The sequence below is a fragment of the Arctopsyche grandis genome, chromosome 4 (assembly GCF_051622035.1).
Source record: "Arctopsyche grandis isolate Sample6627 chromosome 4, ASM5162203v2, whole genome shotgun sequence".
Lineage (NCBI taxonomy): Eukaryota > Metazoa > Arthropoda > Insecta > Trichoptera > Hydropsychidae > Arctopsyche > Arctopsyche grandis.
This window is the reverse complement of record NC_135358.1, coordinates 29,776,916-29,801,059: the sequence shown is the minus strand read 5'-3', so window position 1 is coordinate 29,801,059 and position 24,144 is coordinate 29,776,916. Positions and strand designations below refer to the sequence as shown.

Below are 24,144 nucleotides of genomic sequence, written 5' to 3'. Positions count from 1 at the left end.
CTCCCTGCGACGGCATAAATACGTTAAGGGCCAAAGAGAGCCGACCACCCTTAGATCGGCGATACCATTATATACCCAGAATATATCAAAACCTGAACTGTGAGGGTTCGAATTTGAATATCGCTAATTTAAATGTGCAATCTTTGGATAAGCCGGTGTATGTATAATAGTTTGTATAGTAAACTTAATACTCAGAGCTAATAGATCGTTCACTTTATGAGATTTGTTTTATCAGGTACTCCCGTAGTTCATACTTTTAGGAACTTGTAGGATCAACAGACAACATTCTAAAGGAAAAGTTCAATATTGATTGAAATGCAAATAAAAAACACCGATTTCTAATTAAGAATGAGAAAAGAGGGGAGGCAACTTAATGATTTTTTTCAAACTTAAATGAAACATTTGTTGAAAAATTATGCGTTTGATTAAATTTGCTGTATTTTTATTCAAATCAACTTTTGGCCCACTCCCCTCTTGTATGTCTAGAGCTGATATTAAGTTGTGAGGGTTTTGTGAAGTGTCTCGAGTAGGGTACTTAATTGGAGGTGTCCCGTGAGAGTAAGACTGAAATGATGGAAGGGAAAAGATGAATATTTAATAATGTCGATTTAAGTATGGAACCGTTTCAATAATTATGTCGGATAAAATCAAAAATTTCTGATAGGTCAAAGCCAATTTGGATCTGTCAAAATATTTCAAGATATTATACTGATTCTGCAAGGAACTTTTCTGTATGTTTTGTATATTTGAATATTCACTCTTATTTATACAGCAGTTGAGTAGAGCTAAAATCATCAATCTTTATTACTTATCACCTTCTGAGAAAGTAATAATAAATTGACCAAAGATTATTTTCACCTGGAAAATTTGATACTCAATATATTTGGTTGAAATTTTAATCGCATAAGTTTTGACAAGATCAATAAAACAACTTATACTAAAGTACTTTGCCGAAATTATTTAATTTTCAAAACTACAACGAACTTCGTTGTCTTCGCCCGAACTAATAGAATAACCGCAGAATCCAAGTAACCGATTTTCGCAAACACCACAGACAATCTTGTATTTTCTCTATGTGTGCGCTATTTATCAGTTTACTTTCGAACTAAAAGCAAACGCATATTGAAATATCAAAGTTAGACAAATGCCACACCAATACGTAGGCATGCCATGCATTATTCATCAATAGCAATATAGAAAATCAGAAATTACCAACTACTAATCACTAAGATGATTGAACAATCCGAATACTATAATATGTAGATAATAACGATGCTGTTCAAATTGTAATAATAAGAACGTGCAGCTCCACCCACACACTATTTTAAAGTACATATGTATATAATATGTATCTGTCAAAATGAGAGGAAAACATTTTGATAACATAAAAAGAAAGAGAAGGTTTGAAGATTTGTAGAGAACAATTTGGTCGCAAGTTAGAAATGTTATAAAGTTTCAAATTCATTGGATGGTAGTTTCTGTATATACCTAGTGGCACAATTCCCATTGAAAAATCTCAAACACAATCCCATCCATATTTTATTTTAACAGTATGTGTAGTATAGAAAATAAATCTTGATTATAAATTTGCTTCGTTATGAACCTCTAGCATATGCAAACCTCAAAACATGCGAGTCCTGCGGTATTTTCCTCGTGAAGTACTTTATTGTTCACATCTTGGATTCGAAAATCCAAACGAAATAATCTGCCGACCGTATATACTAAACGTATACTCAACTCAGCGAGTTCTATTGGTCGATTAGTCGTGCGTTCTCATTGGTTGTTGAACGCTATAAGCCGTTGAGTCCTGATGGCTGATTGGACGATGACTGCTGACCACCCATTGAATTGGCCAAACGCCAATTTACAATGGGTACCATTTATCGGCCCGGCAAAATAACCCTATTTCCAGACAAATTAGGTATTTATCACGACATAATGCAAATGACCATCTCTAATACATTGCTCCCTGCAAATAAAAGGAGTGCCCTTCTCTAAAATAGCTCGCACAACCCAGTCAAACGTCAAATAGGTTGCCAGTAGCAAAAATAAAATTTGATAGTGAATTTATTACTACCAACCCTAACAACATAATCTAAAATGAATAAAACCAACCCTAACCTAACCTAACCTAACCTTAAATAAATAAGTGTTTTTACGATGATATTACGATGTTTTTTTAATATATAATTTACTAATTGCCATATATTTTAAAAGTTCGGTTTAAAAAATAGTACTTTTTTATTTTTTCATACACTATATCAATTTATACATATAATATATCAATTTACATTTGAAAAATTATATTTAATGTTTAGTTTTTATAATAAGTACATTATCAAATTTAATTTTTGTTACTGGCAACCCATTTGACATTTGATTGGGTCATGCGAGCAAGTTTAGAGATGTTAATTTGACAATAAATGTCAAAGAGATGTTAATTTTACATATGTCGTGTAATTTATATAACAGCCATGCAAAAAATTATTATCCCCTTTACAGTACAAAGACATCGTCTGCAGTATCTTTCAAAGCCAGTGATTTCTGTGTTTATTTATTTATTGAAAAATCAACAGGACTTAGATGAAGAAATTCATAAAAATAAAGAATACATATAGCAAAATAACATCTGAGCCCAATTATAGATTTTTACAAAATGCATAATATATGTAGTACACATAGACAAACAAATAAAAAAGAAAAGAATACAAACTAAAATATGACCAAATAGAACAATGCATAATTAAACATAAAGTGATATAATATAATTTGATAAAGAATATATAAATAAAGAAATAGAAATAGAAATGGATCAATGAATCAAGACTCTCCTGATGGCAGTCCTGAATTGATGTAAGGAAATACCGAATAGATCAACCTCATTCAGCTCCCCGTTAAGTATACGATAAACACGCTGTAGATAGGAATATTTTAGGGAATTGGTTTTGAATGGATTGAGTGAAAAGAGTGCAACGTGTCTAGAATACCTAACTGGAATCCCGAAACCACCTTACTCAGCAACTCAGTAATCTGTGTTGCTAATATTTCAAATTTTTTCATTAATAGCATTTCTCACTTGAATTTTTGATTTCTGATTTCTGATTTATGATTTCTCACTTGAATTTTTGACATTTTTGGTGAATATGCGCATAATGCATCTGTCTTGTGTGCAGTTGTCATGACACAATTTATGGTCACTTCAGTGATGTTGAATAGTGTACATATGTGTATGCATAAATGGGACGCAGTCGGTTGACCGCGAAGCAATCAACCCACAGCATCCGCACCAAAATTTATTCATTAAACGCATATTAAATTTTAGCGCCGCTGGTTTTCGGCAAATTCCTCCGCCATAATATTTGGGAACACCTGCGGTGGCCAAGATTTAAGGCCGGTGACGTAGGCGGCCTGTTAAGTGTCAGTCGACAGGGAATATTGCACACACATTCGCCGGGATCTCGAGAGCCGATCCCACGAACACGAGCTCGCTGATTAAAAACCCATGGGCGGCTCGTGTGCCGATTAGTTTAAGGAAAATAGCGGCGAATTAGCCGGGCGCGCACAAAACGAAGGGTTCAAAGCGTTTCAAAGCGGTATCTGCGGTTCGATAAGCTCATTGATGGATCTCTCTCTCTCCCTTTCTCTCTGTCTATATAATGAATTGTAGCGTTGAGTGAGAGAAAGTGCCCTCGCAAAGATATTAACAAAGTTTCGCGAATGTAAATTTAAATGAGCCACTAATAATTAGGCCGTTGATTTTAATAAATCTAGACTTACCACGTGGCCCTCAAAATAAAATTTGACCTTCATAAAAATGTTGTCTCATATAATTATTATTTATGTATAATATCGCTTTTATGTATGTGTGTCTGTGTGATAACGCTCGCCATACTATAAGGGCGAAATCACACAGCGGTGAATGTGGCACGTGGTTTTTTTTAGATAGTTTTAAACATATAGAAAAAAATGTGACGTTCATGGCACGCATGCATGGCGAACGTCCTTTCAAAACGACACTTTTAACCTATGTCGTTGAAATTATATGTGAGTATTTATCCTTGCTTGACAGTGATCTATACCAAAACGGCCCTTTGGACGATTTTCGGTAAAATTGTATTCGATAACGAATATGGGAACACCGCTATCGATCACTATCAAGCGAGTATACAATTTTACCGAAAATTGTTCAAAGGGTCGTTTTGGTATAGATAACTGTCAATCAAGGATAAATACTGCCATTCAATTTCAACGACAAAGGTCGAAAGTGTCGTTTCGAAAGGTCGTGTTCCACCTTGTGCCATGCATGGTTGCCATGAATGTCACATTTTTTTCTATATGTTTAAAACTATCTAAAAAAAACACGTGCCACATTCACCGCTGTGTGATTCCGCACCAATAATCATTTCGATGGGACATATGTATATATGTATGTAGGAAACAGCTAAACCACTGCCAACAAAATTTATGAATATATTATCGAAAGAAAAAAATAATATCGAAAGAAAAAAAAAAATATATATATATATATATTTTGTATATATATATATATATATATATATATATATATATACATATATGATGTACATGGGTACTTTGCAAAACTGTGATTTCGCGAAAGTGTTTGTATGAGTATTTAATGAAGATATTTATTAGAATAAGCAACAGACTGTGAAGAGATTTTTAAGAAAATTGAAAAGGGCGTTTCATATAAATTTTACATAGTAATAATGTGTACTTAATAATGCGTAAGTAACAATGAAAATATTAAATATTTGTTTCTTATTTTAATAAGACTTTTTGAAAACAATTCACTACATCTTCATTCGACACTTAAATATAAAGTTATTTTATTTCATATGTAGCATCAAAGAGTTTTAAATATAAAATTTGAACGTAAAGCGTACAGAAAGTTTTCTTGAAAAACAATTGTTATTTTTTTCCAATAAAAGAAAATAGATAAAAGTCCTAAACATATGAAGTATATTTTTTTCCTCTGGGGATTTAGAAAAAGCATAAAAAAGTAAAATTGTACTTTAATCTTAAAGTATTTTTTTGAACGTAATTTTATTTTATTTGGGAAGACGCAAAAAATAGCTCCTTGAAGATCGAAATGAAATATGATATCCAAAAAATCAAATTAAACTATGTAAGTTTTATCATTAAATTTCTACTTTTAATATAAATCTCGTTGATATACGAACAACAAAAATATAATAAATCTTAAGTTTAAAAAATAAGTTATGAATGCCATCATGCGTATATATTTTTAATGATACATATGTACTATATTTCTACAATACCATTTTAATATAAAAGTTTGGAAAAAATAAATATGGTTTTGGAAAATATCATTGGCGTGCCATGGAAATTTTTATTTTTTTGTACCACAACTCGTATGCGTAATGACGTTGAATTTTTTTGTACCACAACGACGATCATGCGTAATGACGTCACTAATAAGTTAAATAAACGTTAAGAGTGGGAAGTTACTAATGGATTATGCTTAAGATATATTTATCAAATCAATGTCAAAATCAAAGTCGAAATGGATATTTTCCATTTTTTCATATATTCTGGCGCGGTTTTGTCGCCGAGCGCTCTTTGCTGGGGCGGCTTTCTCGCCGCGCGGTAATTTCGGAGCACTTTTGATTGTCACGCAAAATTCGAGGTAACATGTACATACATATATACATACAAAGAAATGTTATAATAATATAAATGCCTTCACCAATGCTTTGCTTGTGTCTATAATACGCGGTACGTCTCCATATCTACGCTACAACGCACGGAATATAGCCAGGGTCATCAAATATTCACTACAGAAATTTTTATTTTGATATAGATTTATTTACAATTTGAGTATATGGTGGTGATGGGTATTGGTGGCCAATCCGTTTCTTTTCTCGGTTGGCGGATTATTTTTATCCACTTTTTTTGTATTTGTCTGTCCTTGGGAACTTTTAAATTAATGTGTAATGTATAGTATCAATAAAAATATGTATAATATAAAACGAACGATGTTTATATTAATTAAACTTAAATAATTGGTTATAAATATAATTAGTATTCGCATTCGGCGCCACCAAGATAAATGTTTTTACATTTATTTAAAAATAATTTTTACATTACTCTAGTGCCACCCCTGAAATTTTATGTAGAATGCGGGCGATCGCCATGACACTTTTAAAAACTGTCAAACTACGATGTTAATTGAATAATATGTTACTTAAATGATCAATTTACTTATAAAAATGTATCCCATGTTGCTTATTGTGTGTTTTTGAATGCATCGTGCAATTTTTAACGATGCACTTGCCCATCTCGCCAGTAATTTAAACAAATAGAGAATTTTTTATCGGACATACGTCGAGCACCAACGCATCAAATACGACTGATGCTTAAATTATTTGAAAACGTCTGTTGACAACAATATGACGCCTAAAGCCACTTCTATCATTATAATATTTTTCTGTATACATATTTTCTATTGTATACATATGTATGTACATATATTCGATGAAAAGTACCTAAATACAATTTTCTTGATGGTTAATGCAGTTAATGAATTTTCGATTAAGACCTAGGAAAAAGACTTTTTAAAATATACGGAAAAAGATCAACTTGTCTGACTAATCAACCGTGACTAAATGATCGATCTAATTTAAAAGGCTAATCTCTCTTGGCAAAGTACATACAATTGAAAACTTCCAACTCCGTGTTGCGTAAGCTTTTTCGTCGACAAATTCGAAACTCAAACTCGAGTCGGGTTAATCATATTAAAATTAATCGTACACTGCCTAGTTTCATTAGAATAACAACAAAAAGTGTATTCGGAAGGTAGACGATCTTTGAGTGCAACTTTGCGGCATAGGAGACGCCAACCTTTTCTCGAGCTAAATCCTGGCGTACGTACAGACGGACAGTAACAGAGTACTACATAAGCGTTTCTCCTCTGGCTAGACCGCTATATATTTCCGGACAAGGGGTGGTTGTGCGTCGGGCAATTGGTGGAACAGAACCGTTTCAAAAGGGGTGAAGTCGGGGATGGGGAGTGGGTCTTCTCGTCGCCTACTTTACGAGAGCCCTTCCAGCGAAGACGTGCAAAGCTTCTCCCGTTGTGAATAAAAGACGCTACACATCTCCCCGACAATCTAATTGAATACACAAACAGTGTAAAATACACTGAAAGGCATGAACAGTGCATTGATGCGATCACTAAATTTTAATTAATTTTATATGCAACGATACTACCATATATTTATTTTATTTTATTTTATTTTATTTTTATTTTACATATATACCAGGAAGGCCTTACAGGTAAATCCCAATGCGCCTTCCTGGCCAATTACAAATACAAATGCAGCATTTTTTTTTTATTATAAGTCGTTGAATTGCGAGACACTGAAAAAACTCGCAAATTAACGAGACATCTATGAATTGTACATAAATTTTTATTGTACATCCATCAAATTTCAAATAGTGGTGACATAGTAGGTAGGAAGGATTTTTATATGTACATATTTGATCGTCATATTTATACATATTTTGATTTTGATTTTTAAATGCTTTTTATTATTACTAAATTATATTCACAATACATCTTATATCTATTTCAATAGCTACTGATCTACTGATCATTTTCTATTTTACAATTTTAATTTAATTTTGTTAGTAATCATTGTATTATATTATTCCAATGTTAATGTACAGGATAATAGGAAAAAGAGCTCAAAAACCTATTTACAATTCTTATAAATGCTCATAATACATCTAATACATAATATTAATTAGAGACTCTCTAAAGTCGACGATCTAAAGCAGATTGTGTTTAGGTAATCTGTGTTTATACCTGAAGGGTATAATTTTATATTTGGTTGTAATCACCGAGGCTCTTCACAAGTGTGTTAGTATGGTTATTAGTGATTCTGTCATAGAATCTACTGGTTATATTTATACATAGTGATCGAATGTATCACTGAAGCTATGTAGATAAATTCAATCTTATATCTTATCAGCATATCTTAAATTGAACAAATGGCATGCAAAAACAGTTTCATGCTTTTAGCCACAAGTATAATTATAAAGTACAATTCTCCCTGAAAAATATTAAACACGGCATGCTTGGTATATGTATATGGAGAGTAATGACCAGTGTAGCTGACATATTGAAGAGAATGGCGTGATTTAAGTGTTTATGTGGTTAAAAAAATGTATTATACATAGGTGGACAAAAGAAATGCTCGAATGATTCTGCGTATGTATGTAAATGTCATGATATGGATAGGTATTCACACAGAAATGGATAGTAAATGGTTGCAATTTGTGATTATGATACAATATATTAATCGTTCTTTAAATTTTCAAGCAATGAAATATTGGTTTGGTTACTTAAAGTATATGTGCATGAACTATAACTAGCCATTTATTCGATTTTGCAAAATGTATTCGTAATTGTGATTTCAATGGAAGTAGTTTCGATGTGTAGACCCAATATTCAATCAATTTTAATAGGCTTTAAATATAATTTTAATAGGCTTTAAATATAATTCGAACCAAAGCTCAATCGATACTATTTAAGCACGGTCCGTTTCTCGGAAATTTTGTTGGATTCTGTAAAATTAAAATAAACGCTTCTCAGAATTTGAAAAAGTATTTTATATTAAACTTTACAGAAAAAAGGGAAACGTAGGCGAAAAGTCAAGGAATCATTATTCAGTTCAGTTTTTTTTTGCGGGGCATATTTTTCCTCTCGGGCTCTTGGTGTGCTTTCGCTCCCCCGCCCTAATAACGTCTGGAAAAACAAGAGTTTTCCTAGGAAAAAGGCCAAAGCTTGCAAGATTACGCGGGATCAAGTAATGTGGCCGGTTATACTCGGCCATCTGTGGTAGCAATTGAACAGCTTATACTCCAAAAATTTTCCCACACCTCTTTTTCTAACGATAGGAAAAAACTAGGAGTGTCGGCATTTCTGCTGATAAAAAATTATTTTATTTATTAACGATAACATTCTCTGAAGCGAGGAAAATCGAAGATAATCTTCACTATAAATTAAAGTTTAATTTTTCCATTGTGTGCTCGTAGTATTACTTCGATAAAAATAAAAAGGAAGCAAGCAAATCCTCCTCAAAGTCACCTTAAAAACAAGTAGAATTTTCATTTATTTTCCTTTGATAAAAGTACGTTTCTTCGTATATTATCCATTGAACATTTTACATCGTATAAAATGGCACGAGCGGAAAACGCCTCCGCTAAGTCAGTATTGTCAGTATCAACAACATCTAAGGAAGCGTTTATTGTTATTGTCCAACGACAGATGTTTTTTCGTACCTTTCCTTAAATGGTAAAATTTCATTTATTCCGGGATGCGACACGTGCGCTTAATTCCGTACAAAATATTTCGATTCATTGTTTGCTTCAAAATTTAATATTTTCACACGAATATAAAGCAATATCGTATATTATATATACGAACATAGAAATTTGAATACGGTTTTCGGTAAAAAAAATAACGGATCTATCGGGACTATTTCGATATTGAACATTCGCCGGGTTCTACTCTGTCACTAAAACGATCTCATAAATTATTATAGATTTGCCATTGTCAAGAGGATAGCCAACACCAGAGGAAGACCGCTAGCCGGAGTGATCATAACGTTTCCCCCTTTTGTTTCGGAGAGTGCCATTTATTACTCGACAATAGCCCTCGTGTAAATGTAATACGTATGAATATTTATTAATATACAAATTCAAACATATTTCAAAGAGCTTTTATCCTTGCGTATTACATTTTCAATGACCTCTATAAATTCTTTCAAGATTATCTATAAAAATAAATTTCATCCAATTAAATTAAAATCTCTTCCAATCGTGTACATGCACATTGTACAACGCCCACCATTTCTCACACATTATTTTTCTTCTTCATCATTGATAGCGCCATACGAGTACTTCCTTTGTCTTGTGTGTATACACCATTTGTCTAGTTCACATTTTTTGTTATATCGTAAAGGTGAACTAGGGGTTGCTATATAAATACTAAATATTAAATTTTATTTCAAAACAATTTATAATCTCGCACACTGTCTTTGATTCATCCAACTATCTTTACTGTAGTCGTTTTACACTCGCTTATGTACCATTCTAACTAATTAAACTCTTATCCATATATCACTCAGCACAATAAAATTTATTTCTATCAATTCGGTTCTATCCATAGATATAACTTTCTTTTCCTTTTTTATTTATTTACTATGCGCAGTGATTGTTTGGTACTGGAAGGTAAATTGCGGCTTTTTTTTAATAGAGCCGTGATGTTGTTATAGAACTACATACATATATTTCTAGACAACCGTCTCATTCTCTGACAAAAGGTTGAAGAGCATTTGCGACAACACCCATCCCTGCCGCACCTCTTGACGAATTTCTACGTTTTGGGTTTCCAAGTCTTCAACCTTTACGACAGCAGGTTGATTTCAGTAAAAGTTCTTCAAAAGGGTGATATTCTTTGCATCTAACCCAGTTTGGTTTATAACATGGATTGATCTATCATAATCCAAAGCCTTTTCAAAGTCAATGAAACAGACATATATCCTCTTATTGAATTTCCTATACATTTTCAGGAGCATGTTGAAGCAAAATAACGCTTCTCAACGTTCCCAATTCCCCTCTAAATCTAAATTGTGTATCACTGATCTATTTTTTCTCGAAGTGTGTGGCTCATTAATTTAATCAATCTATAAGCACCACAGCCGGTTGGCTTTTTACTTTATCTATGTACGTAGTAACTCTATCATGCGAAAATTCCATGTAGAGATTTTGACTGATTCGAACTCAGAATCGATCACTGAGCACGTTTTCATGATCTAGAAAATATGTGTATGTGTCTGTGTATTTTGGGGATTTTTCGAACAACGTTCGTCCTATCGAACTCAAACTTAGTATCAGTTACTGAAATTCTTATCGATATGACGTTAATTTTTTTACATACCTCCTTTACGTTTCACATGGTTTTCGTGTCAGTGGTCATTTTTATCTCTTATCCGATCGTTTTCATACTTTGCCATATTGCTCATTTTGGTCATCAATACACGTTAATGTATCGTTTGCCATTACGTTGGAGATAAAATATCGTATACAACGCGTTTTAAACACGCGAAAAGTAAATCTCCCTGACGTTTAATAAGCGTTCGTCCCGTATCTTCCAACCTGTTCGCCTTGATATGGCGATATAAGATTTTAATTGTTTAAACGCCTATAATTCACTCTATATTTTATGAAATTTGCTCTATTGGTTCTCGTTATCTCTAATATATAAATATTTATAGTTTTAACTCTCATATGTATATATAAATTTCAAATTTGGCGTGTGGCTTCTTGTAGGGTAATACACGATATATATTGATTTATGGCCAAATGTGTCAAATCTGACATTTCACGGCTTAAAGTATATCTCTTCACGAAGTTTTATCTGCGAGATAAGTATTCAATAAGAAGTTATGTTGTATCTAATTGTTAATATGATTTACAATAAGCTTACATACATTTAGTTTTTTACAATAAGCTTATTCAAATTTTTAAGATGACCAGAAATGGTACCTATCCTTATTGGTGTATTATTTTTTTTAAGTTTTTGAATTCAATTATCTCCCAAACCGTTAATTTAATCGGACTGAATTTTTTGTACATGTAATAGCAATTATAAATTTTATATCCTTATATTTTTTAAATATTTTTTCCTAAACTAGAAGTAGTACTTTTACTCTGGAGAACCAAGCTTATTAAACTAAAATTTCATATCTAGAAGTTTAAGCTTAATAACAAGTTATGTATAAAATTTGGTAAGCATCCGTCAAGCGCAAGTGGCAGTTTACTCTTGTTCGATTTTACTTCCACTATTTGTTTAGGACCCTTAAAAATGTGTGTAATGTCGACTGCAACCATTTTTGACGAATTTTGTCAGTCTCACATATTTGATTGATAAGTCTCGTCAGAATTCGAATGCCTTCTTCATCCAGCAATTTTAATAATTCCAGGTATAGAATCCTTTCCTGCAGATTTTATATTTTCGGCTTTTTTATTGCATTTTCAACGTCAGAGTGTAATATTCTCACACCTGATATTTGAATTCCTTTCCTTATTTTTGATTCAGTACGTTGTGTTCGAAAATTTTCCTCTATATACATATTCCTTCAAATTATACTATGCTGATTCGCATAGTCTATGTACATATGTACAAAGCTTTGGCAAAATGGCTTTCATTCTTACCAACTCACCAACTACCAGAATAAATTCTTGATAAAATATTAAGACAAGAAATTCGCAAATTAATATAATTATAGCAAATTCGTTATGCACATGTATATTGGGCGTCATTAATTACTGTAATAGCACAACCTTAACACACAGTGGGAATTAACGTCGTCCGGATTGGAATGATGAATGCAGAGTGCGGCTGCAGGACGACCGGGAGCAGTGGACGCTTGACGGCAGAAAGGGGGATGATGGGGTTGGCATCACACCACCCACCCCCAGGAGGAGATGGGAGAGGGTGGGACAAGCGACCCGACCAGGGAAGTGTTTTAGAAATTTCGCAGCGGCCCGTTTATCACTGCGGATGCGGCCCGCTGGCCGGCCCCGGCTATTGTTTATGGCCGCAAGGCAAAAACGCACACACACACACACACACACCGTGTAAATATAAATGGCCGTATTCGTGGCCTCAAAATCAAATACACCTCCCTTACTGCTCGTGTGCATGTGCATGTAGTGCAATTGAATATGTCAATTATAAACCGGGGTATTAAAGCGCACCGCGCGATTTGGTATAGAATGTATACGCACGTCATGATTTTGTTAATCAGTAGTTTTTTAACCTCCCTCACCGAAGTGGGGTATGCAAGTGCTCCAATTATTACGTTTTTCGTAATAACATCGCTACCGCCTTTAAATCATACTTTGGAACGTAGAAATGTATAAATGTATTTTTTACGATGTACCCCTTTTCTAAATCATATAAAATCTATTAAAATAAATTTCTTGTAGTTCATTCTAGGAATGCAAGAAATATAGGGTGTATAGCTTTGAAAACCATATAGTTATTACGAAAAATAAAAAAAAATAATTATTAGTAACAATGTGTACATAATTTTTTTTTTTAAAAAAACACCTCTTCTATAATTTGTATATAAAATTATTATTTTGAATAAAAACAATAATTTTATTTTACTACCGCCATCTATGTTTAAAACTAATAAACAAACGATGGATAAACGTCAACGACTATCTCACCGGGCAGATATCAAACGCGTCTTACACGATATTTTTGCACAATCGTAATGGCGGAGGATCCATTTACTTATATTGATGACCAAAATGAGCAATATGGCAATGTATGAAAACGGTCGGATAAGAGGCAAACTTTTTCCTGAATTTTAATCGTAAGTGAAACGTAAATTTGTTTAAATTTTATGATCCCCCCCACTTTTTTCATTACTTAATGTGTATCCTAATATTGGTAGTTCAAATATTTATAAAAAAAATCAAATGCTAATTAACTTGAAAAGTCAATTAAATGGTCTGAGTAAGGCTTATTATTTTTTGCAATATAATATACAGTTCTGAAAATATTTTTGGCTGATTCGATTTCGGCATCATTCAATATAATTTTTTCAATGGGTTGTGTTGGACTCTTTTTAAATTTTTTTCAGCACTCAAATGTGAATTTGATTTCATGTGATCCAAAATTTTTGCTCTTAATGATTTTAATTGTTGTTCTTAACCTTTGAAGGACGGAGCGTCGAGATCGAACGAGTGTCCCGAACCGGGGTCGAGTAAGACCCCAGTATTTTTTAATCAAAATACAGCTTTTCTCAATACAAATGGGTTCAATCTTATAAATCATTTTATACATCAACATAAAAAAAGTTTTAATCCTATAGCATGTTTTTGACTGGCCACCAGGCGACTGCATGACTCAATAGCCACGCGCCAAAAGTGACGAAAACATTAGCATTGAGAAAAGCTGTATTTTGATTAAAAAATACTGGGGTCTTAAATATATAAATTATAGAAGATTTATGTTTTTAAAAAACTTTTTTTTAAGTATGCATCTTCTTTTTATTTAGCACTTTACCACTGTATGTATGTACATCAATTTTACACTAAACTACTCAATCGATACATCGATTATATAAAACAAACATAGCATTCACCAATCACCGAACTTTCACAGTAAGAGCAATCCATCTTCCATCAACACAACAAACTGACAACTAATAAGCAAACACTACCTTTGCAAACAAGTTATGCAAAACCGGCGCGACATTGAATTAAGGACGGGGTTGCAGGTGCTGAAAATCGGAAAGGGGTGGGCGCATTCGAGACACGTCTCGGCCAGGTCAGCCTTCAGCTCCGGGGCGACATTCCCGTGTCTTTTTGCCTCATCAAACCCGCGAATCTTCCACCATAATGGCGGCTCGTAAATCGCATGGAATTGCATGGAAGGGCGCGGGTCTAGCGAACCGCAATGTTAGTGCGGCTGCGGTCGCCGACGGCGTCTACGTCGACGGGAAACTTGCTCCCGGGATATTTTAAAAGGGGCATTAGCGTGGTCTCGTTATGAAACCGAAACCACCATGGATAAACGCCCCTTTGATGCAAAACACACACCGAAGATTAAAATAACTGACCAAATCTGCGAGTACTTGATTTACAAATGCGAAATCATGAACGCACGTGTGAGCGAGTGAGCGCTTAGGTTGGCGATGTGATTATCGTATTCCATTCGATTGGATACACGATTCTTTGATATGATTTATGTAGTTTCTATAACTTAAGATCCAGCTGATCTAACTAACGGGATAAAACAAAAGTTAATAAGGGAAAATAGAATAAAAAAAACACAACATTAATATAAACGTTAAATAAAAGTTTGGTTTAAGTTTAGAAAAGTTAAGCAATAATATGAATGACCACGACATTTTCTAGGTTAAGCTTCAGAATTCAGTTAGATATATCAGTTTCACTCTGAAGAAATTATACGAAACTATACACACCGGTGAGGTACGATGTATCTGAAATAGTTTAAGTCTCATTTATCGACCAATACAGACCACACAGTAGTTATTTACAACTTGAAACTCACCCCCATTCGAAGAAACATCAACCGCCAAATGTCAAATCTGACACAATTGGCCATAAGACAATATTTAGAGGGTATATACGCTAATCATCAATATATATGCGAGATAAAACTAAAAATATATATATATGTATATATATACACACATAACGAGAGAGTGCCGAAAAGGGAAAAAACGATGAGAACAATGTGGATAAATCCGGCAATGTGGACAATGGACGTCACCGAGAAAGATAATGGAGTATTTTCAAACGTATCTATTACGATTATTTTTCACCATCATAATGGCGGACTTTATTTCTACATATATTGATGACCAAACCGAGCAAAATGGCAAAGTTTGAAAACGATCGGATAAGAACCCAAATTTCGTCAGACGTAAAAATCGAAAGCCAAGTAAGATGAGGCTAGTAAAAATTGGACTCGGAGTCAATATTTATGGTCGATTAACAGATGAAGTGCATTTGAATGAATTGAATGATATTTAAGAGAAAATAGTATTTACGTCTTGAATTTAAAATGAATTATATAGTTAAGTACTTAGAGAACTATATTATTATTATATTTTATTTGAGGTTTAAGTTTGGACCATTGTGGCATTACCCGAGTCCCTAATGTGCCACAATGGTCAAAAATATATAGCGAGATGAGAAAAATAAAAATATATACATATGGATATACACAAACAAAAACTACATTTATACATGATCATAAAAAAATTGAATTATAATAATAGCAGATAAAGTAAAAATATCAAATAAAAAAAAGAAGGGAATTTCTTGTACCTTTGTATGTCAATATAGCCAGCACCAATATACGTATAATATCCAGCCACAAATACAAAACATCCCTGCGAGGCCCAAATAGAAGACAAAATATCAAAATTCCACTCATATATCACATTCTATTATAAAAATAATGATGAACGCAGGCTACCAGACAAATAGGTTAAAAAATATCTCCGATAACCTACGCCTAAGCTCACTGAGGTGGAAAAAGTAAGGAATAATGCACTAGGAGTATGGTGAGAATTGTATTTTTTCAAGAAAAGAAGATTTTATTTCAATATTAATTTGACACGTATTTTAAAGCTATTAATATTGAATGATGATAATGATATATTTATAAGTGAACTTTCACGTGTTTCTGAATTTATATGGTTCTTTGAATTTCAATGCGGGATTTAAAATGTTATAAACAACTCGATTAAATTATTTCGAAACCAATATTATGTAGTATTGTGTGGTAAAGAAAATGTGAAAAAACATCTATCAAAATAGCAATTCTCGTTTATACGGAATACAATCGATATACAAAGAATCCTTTTCAATCAAAAAAATAAACCGAAGCTAAGTATATGTAAATTAAAAAGGCGTCATTCCATTCTACAATATACCCAAATCAAAAAATACAACTATTATTTTTGGCACTAAATAGAACTCAAAACTATGAAATAGAAATTAGAAACATTAAAAAATACCCAAACGAAGTAGATTAATTGGTTTTTCAAGTGTAATCAATACAATATTACATATATTTCAATTAAACAATCCACCGTTTAAAATAGTTCGATATTCGATATTGAAAGGAAACCACTGTCGCGTACAATATACCTATTTATGTAAATCTGAATGTACATCAGATTTTCACACAACGGAAGCATTATTTCCGCAAACTCGCAGATTTGTTAGATTACATTTCTGGAAGTTTGAAGTTTTCTCGCGTATCCAACTATCTCATTACACCCTGAGAAAATACCTATAATATTATACTACCGGTATGATATTGTAATGCTTCGTTTTAGATTCGACGAAACTTTGCCGCGCCGCAAACTTCCGCAAGAAAATGATAAACGATAAACGCGAAGCGTAAGGAATAAAAATCTCAAATTTTCATCTGACCGAAGCGGGAAAATCGCTTTTTAATTATTTCGCGGAGATAAAGTATCAATAATTTATTCGCCAACGGCCGAACAACTGTGCATAGTCAAAACAAACGTACATAAATCACCACTATCTACCCTCGTCAACTTCAACGGCGATTCGATTCCCCGTTAAGTACTCTAATAATTTCCACCCCTTTACTATGTAGATACATTCCATCACCACATTGTTCTCTCGGACACATATTTACATACTCATATATGTACATATATATTAGTCTGAAAATCACAATATTACAACTTTTCAATAGTATTACATATTATTATTTACATATATACCCTTCACATGTGATTGAAACAAAAGTCCCAAGCGATCTACTTTCATGTAATATCAGACATATCCATAAAATAAATACGTTATTACCTATACGATGAGTGGCTTTGAAATATGTAATTATATTCGAATGTTTCACTTATATTATTTCGACTATTGGAAAAAATAGCACAATGCTAGCAATGAATTTTGATTAATTGATATGATAGCCAAGACACAATTTTTCCAACATACATGACTTTAAGAATAAAAAAAAAATTAGTAAGATTTTATTTTATATATATAGGGGGGGGGGTCAACTCAAATTTTGATGGAATTATATTTCCAACGGAAATATTTCCATATACATATGTACATACAACTAATATTTCCCATTGAACAACATCGTCATATTAAATATGTTAAATTATAATAATAAACATTACACAAAAGAGGAGTGTTAGTCTATTCCTGACGCAATCTTAAAATCTGATAAATATTTAGCACTAAAAAAATTTTTATTCATATAATATTTCATTTGTTCATTTAAGATGAATTTGGAGGAAACGATACATTCGACGGATATACGGATACATACATACATATGTAATTAGTTTGCCTTGATTTAAATATAAAATAATTATATTAAACTAAAATTTGCTTGGGATGCTATTTATTATACATATATTCTGAAATGTACTATTTAGTCATACAGACTAACCCACAATCTCAAACAACCCATTTAAAAAAAACTTGGATCCCTTTTCCTTTGTTCTTTGTTGATATTGAAAGATACATACACTCCTCTAAAACACCAAGGCCGAATTGAGCCCATGCTTTCCCCCCACCCACCCTATATGGATGGGTTGTATTTGGTTTGTTTCCACGATATGAAACCGTCACATGAAAAGCTATTGTATTGGACTAGTCTCCGATGGGAGGATGTAACTTTATTTCATTAAAATTGCATTACGAACATTATATCTCACAACAAAAAATAAAACAAAAACAAGCGCGGATAACATTGAAAGCATTATATTATAATATTTCATTGCAGATACAAAAAATGGTGGTTTCTCCCTCGCAAAGATTGATGCGATTTTAAAGTTGCCAGAGTGTGAGGTGGGTGGGTGGGTGTGTCGTCTTTGCCCGCGAAAAATAAAGTGTGGTGAACAAGACATATTGTATTACGTAGATAATCTTTTAGAAAAATTGCGCTTCGCTGAAAAATGTTCGTTTTTTACCGGATGAAAGAATACTAGCATTGATATAATCCAGATAATACACGTCGCTTTTTCTACGTAAACGCCTCAAATTAATCATCGTTTCTAAATGATTGCCCGGCCCTGCTTTGAAACACGCGAAAACCATTTTAATGACTCGATCATTTCCCATTTTCGTTTGATTGACGATTAATGTAATCGAAAGTCAATGAAATGAATGAATTTCTATTTACAGAAATGTAAAGATGCTTTTAATTCAAAATTAATTAGTGAAAGCTCAACTCGAGAGAAGCCTTTGTCGTCCGTGTGATTTTTTACCGGAACCGGAAAGCGCCATCTGACGACACTGTAAATGTGCGGTCGCAGATGTTCGAAAGCGGCAAAAAATCGGACACAAGAGAATAAACTAATTTATCTCGACATTATAAGAAACAAAGTGATAATGACTGCTTTGACGGGCAATTTTTAAACCGTTCTTCTTCGCCCGAAAGGTAAAATCACATCTATCTTCACAAGCAAAACGGAAGATGAATTGCTCAATCTGAGACTTGCGTTCCCTTCAAGAGTATTAAATTATTTAATTGATTTCACACCCCACCGAATATTATTTTATATTTATTTATTTATATAGCAACAAGGAGTTTATCCCATAAAGAGAAAAAAAAAATATATATCTACATACATATGTAGGTATGTATATACGCTTGTTGCGTTCAATACGATGTATCCGATTATTGTTAGTAATAACCGGTTAATGTGTTAACTATTTTTAATTTTTATACTAATCTAAATTAACGTAACAATTTTCTAATTTCATAAAACAACAAATTAAAGAAATAAATATTTATATGAAAACACTAATAGACGAGTTATGTAGATTCATAAGTACTGAGGAATAAATCTTGTTTCTTTTTCAAAATGTTTATTTTCTTAAAATTTCCAATTTATTCCAATATTTAACCATTTGAAAAAAATGAGTTTCTATCGTGTTAGATTATTGTGCCAGATTTTTATTTTATTATTATAAAATAATCATTGGATGGAGTAGCTTTTGAACAAATGCTCTCGAACTTGTTAACTACAAATCACTTAAATTAATCGAGTTTTTTATTAAACCTAACTTAATGTAACAAGTTTTTAATTCTATTTATTTTCATAATGTACATAATTCATAAATTTGGTCAGTAAGTTTATATCAAATCACATTTCAATCTTCTCCACTGTGGAGAGAGATTCATGTTTCTTAATATCACGATGTGATAGTATCTAAAATTTTCTAAGCATATGCAATATTTTTAAACTAATTCTTATTAGGGTATGATGAATACTTTTAAACAAATGTAACGACAAACATACATAGGTATGAATATATACTATTTATATACATACATAAATGTGAATTTAAATAGCTTCAATTTTATCCAAATTACTATCTATACAAATAAGGCTTTCACGCGTAGTTTAGATCGCAGAGTATCAAACTATGTCGTCGGTACATAACCTTTTTAACCACATTCCCTTGAATAACTCTCGAAGTTTCCTACACGCAAGCACTTAAATATAACATATCACACCTACGCATATATAAACTACACATTTAAAATACGCAAAACGCCGCTAGATTTTTACGAAATTGAAATTAAAACCGAAAATACGATACGGATTATTTTTCCGTGTATTTGCTTTATAAATTAAGCACGGTTTTATTTTTAAATATGACATTCAGCGTGTAAACATCGCGATAATTTCATGCACACGTTTAATTTTATTTTGCTCGCTCTGAACGTTGACCTCTATGTCAATTTGTTAAACGTGAGTTTAATTGAAATATTTTTACTCAAATAAATTTTTAACACAGAGCAATTCACGAGAAGATTCTATTTAATTTAAAAAATTTCACTTGCACACTTTTCAATTTGCAATTATATGTGAGTTCTTTATGAACGCAATATATTGTACGTATGTACATATGTTGAAAAGGGAGATCGTAGCGCAAGATTCTTAGATTTTCTTTGATATTTTCAACGGTATTAACGGCGAAGCTTTCACAAGCCTCCGAAAGGAAAGAGCTGAATCGACATTGGACTTAACTGCATCGAAGCCACAAAGGAAAAGCTTCTAGTTATCACGCCGCGCTTATCTCGTAAGACCTATATCAAAGGCTAAACCTTTTAAAAATAAAATTCAAACACAAAAAAATCAAGTTGATTTTGAATGTTTTCCTAAAATACACAACAGTCTACGAAAAGTTTTCAAATTAAATGGGTTTAAAATAATTTTCGTTTCGGTGTCATTATCAGCTGTTTCGAGATAATAGAGTGGTACAAAGAGCGGTCGTAAATAAACTTGAACGACAGCCTGGCCTGTTCAATCAGCGGAGGGGATACTCCGAATGCATACCTTTATGCGAAAAAGTTTTCCAATAGAAACCGACAACGGATCCTGTCGAAGAGCGCTTTCCCGGGGAAAACTCGCCGGATTCTGTAATTCGTTTGCCGCTTTTACGAGCTCGTCTACACCGACTCAATTCAACCGAATATACATATGTATGTATATAACATACATAGGATCGGCATCGAAAAAGTGTCGTGATGTCGACTTGATCGCTCCGGAGTTGATAATACAAAAGTTTTGATTACATCCCTGATGAAAATGAGCCTTCATATCCTTTCGGCAATATGAGTAGAAAATTGATAGCTTATCAACCAAGTTTCGCCGTGTTATCTTTGGAAAGACTACCTACGGCATGTATAAACTCTCATATATTAAATTAAACAAACAATCAATTACGTGCGTTATTATAATATATTTATTATAAGCGTTTTAATAACCAATCTACCTACAAAATATATTATAATTATTTATTTGACACGCCTATGCTTTCGTAATACATACATTTAATGCTGTAAGAAGCAATTTGAAAATTCAGGTGCTGAATATATTATACATTTTTATGATTGTTTATCATTTAATTTTCACATGTTAATAATTGTAACGTGGGAACACAAGAGAGAGTTTCCGCTGTCTAAGTGCAATCGGGGGTAAACAATGGAGACCCCCGAGTTGGCCTAACGGGACTCAATAAGTGCCCGCTAGAATTCTCAGAACCCGGGCGACAGCGTGAGACTCAATTAAAACTGTACGTGCCTAGACAATTGATACATAAATGGATCGGAGAAGCTGTGGTGAGCAAATTGTCCTTTATAAGGAGGTACATACGCCATATCAGATTATTTTGGAGCAAGCGCTGGTTACGTGTGGACCTCCTGAATCATTCAATAAATGCTGTGAAGCGACTTTGGCATTTCACTTGGGTCCTAAACCCACCCCAACGCAACATAATCAATAGATTTTGACTGATTTGTACACATAATCGATCTATTATCACATTTTAAAGGTTTCCATAAAATATTTGTGTTTATTTTCAGTTAGTGAAATACATATTTATCGTCATTAATATTATTTTTTGATTTTTAAATGCTTTTTATTATTACGAAATTATGTTAACAATACATCTTATATCTATTTTAATAGCTACTGATCTACTGATCATTTTCTATTTTACAATTTTAATTTAATTTGGTTAGTAATCACAGTATTATATTATTCTAATGTTAATCTAAAGCATAATAGGAAAAAGAGCTCAAAAACCTATTTACAATCCTTATTCATTAATATTAAAAATTAGATGTATTATGAGCATTTATAAGAATTGTAAATAGTTTTTGAGCTCTTTTTTTATTGTTCTGTACATTAACATTAGAATAATATAATATTATGATTACTAACAAAATTAAATTAAAATTGTAAAATAGAAAATGATCAGTAGATCAGTAGCTATTAAAATAGATATAAGATGTATTGTGAATATAATTTAGTAATAATAAAAAGCATTTAATAATCAAATGTATGAAATACTTCAATAAAAATTACAATTTAAAGAAATTATTTACAAATGATGTTTTCTTTTTTTTGAGTTTTTAATATTATTATGTTTGACACTTAATAATGAAAGTAAATATGTTGCAATATACATAATATGCATAGGTTCAACAAACAAAGCATTCAGCAAAAGAGGAACCGAATTATTTGTTGTCTCGTTTTATATATGGTACACAGACAACTTTCTGGTTAGTTTACTAATCACTTACATAATATCAAAACAAAGAATAAACTATATTAACCGAGACGTAATGTCGAATGGCAACCGTTCTCGAGCCGATTGAGCGCTTCTGATCCACAGTCGACCTTTTGCATAACTGATTGAAGACAAAACTCCGGCACAACTTTGACGAAGAACCCTCTCTTCCCTGCGTCTTTCAGGGGTGGCAGGGGGTCAACAAGCAAACTTTGTCGATGTTTAACTTCACAGCCGAAGGGTGAGATAGGGTAGGTGTGGGGTGGCGAGGCTTTTGAAGATAGATGGCCCAGGACCGGGCATCAAAGACGCATTAACGCTTAAATACGCGAAACGAGTATCTCTCATCAGAGACGATATACCCTTTCGGATGTGTCGCCGAGAGATTCAAAATTCAGACATACATGTGTACTTACCGATATATACATATATAGCATCACATATTATGAATTATCTTAAAATATCACAAGATAACATAATATTACGGGGGGTGTGAGAAAAATATATTTCGATGTAAGTTTGCGTCGAGCGTGTAATCTGAAGTAAATGAGCTTTCAACAGTTCGGGAGTTTCATGACTAATCCAAACAGGTGATTCCCGTATGGAAATGAGGCACATAATTCTATTGACTAAGTTTTCCACGGAACTATCCATATAGTTCGAGCGCACGCTCAATACCAAAATCTTCAAATTGCAAGAATTCATCCGATCCAATTTACATACATACAACCAAGTATAATATTATATAAATACACTCGAATAGAAATCCTCCAAAGCGACTTTTCCCCATGGAAATTGCGAAATAAAATTTGAATTTACACATACTGAGAATTACGTTTAGCCTAAACGAAAATCCCGGTATGATAATAATAATACTGGCGAAGAAAATAAACCCTCGTGCATTTCTGAATGTTTTCTTTCATTACTTTCCGACGGGCAAATTATTTACATGAGGTTTTGATTTCGCGCTTCGTTAAGTTTGATTTATATTCTTCTGTCCAATTCTAAATCTCATTACAGCCGGTGAAATATTTTTCCCCTTTATTTTCGCGAAAGTGGATTCGGTAAGCGTTATAACAAAACCAAACGTCCACAGCGTTATATATGAGGCGAAAGATAACCGACAACATACGCAGGTACAATACATATGAAACTACCGACCCGTAGAATTTGCATATTTTTATTGTGAAAAAAAATTGAAATATACACCACACACCGATTTATGATGATATTAATATACCCACACACTAAATCAGGTACGTCTATTTTTCTACATAACGAAAAACAACAAGTAGTGTATGCTTGAAATAATAAAACCATATTGAAACAAATATGGGCGATTAGTGTGAACAAGATTCTGAATATATTTTATTTTTTATCAGGATGGCTTGACAGGAAGACCCCAATGTGCCTTCCAGGAAAATTAATTAGAAACAATGCAGCATTTTT

General features: G+C 32.8%; 1 protein-coding gene across 1 annotated transcript in view; it reads right to left on the bottom strand.

Annotated features, from left to right (window-relative positions):
- The window catches only part of LOC143911028 (uncharacterized), a 440,832-nt gene that overhangs the window by 290,837 nt on the left and 125,851 nt on the right, over positions 1-24,144 (bottom strand). The gene's annotated exons all lie outside the window — the stretch shown is intronic.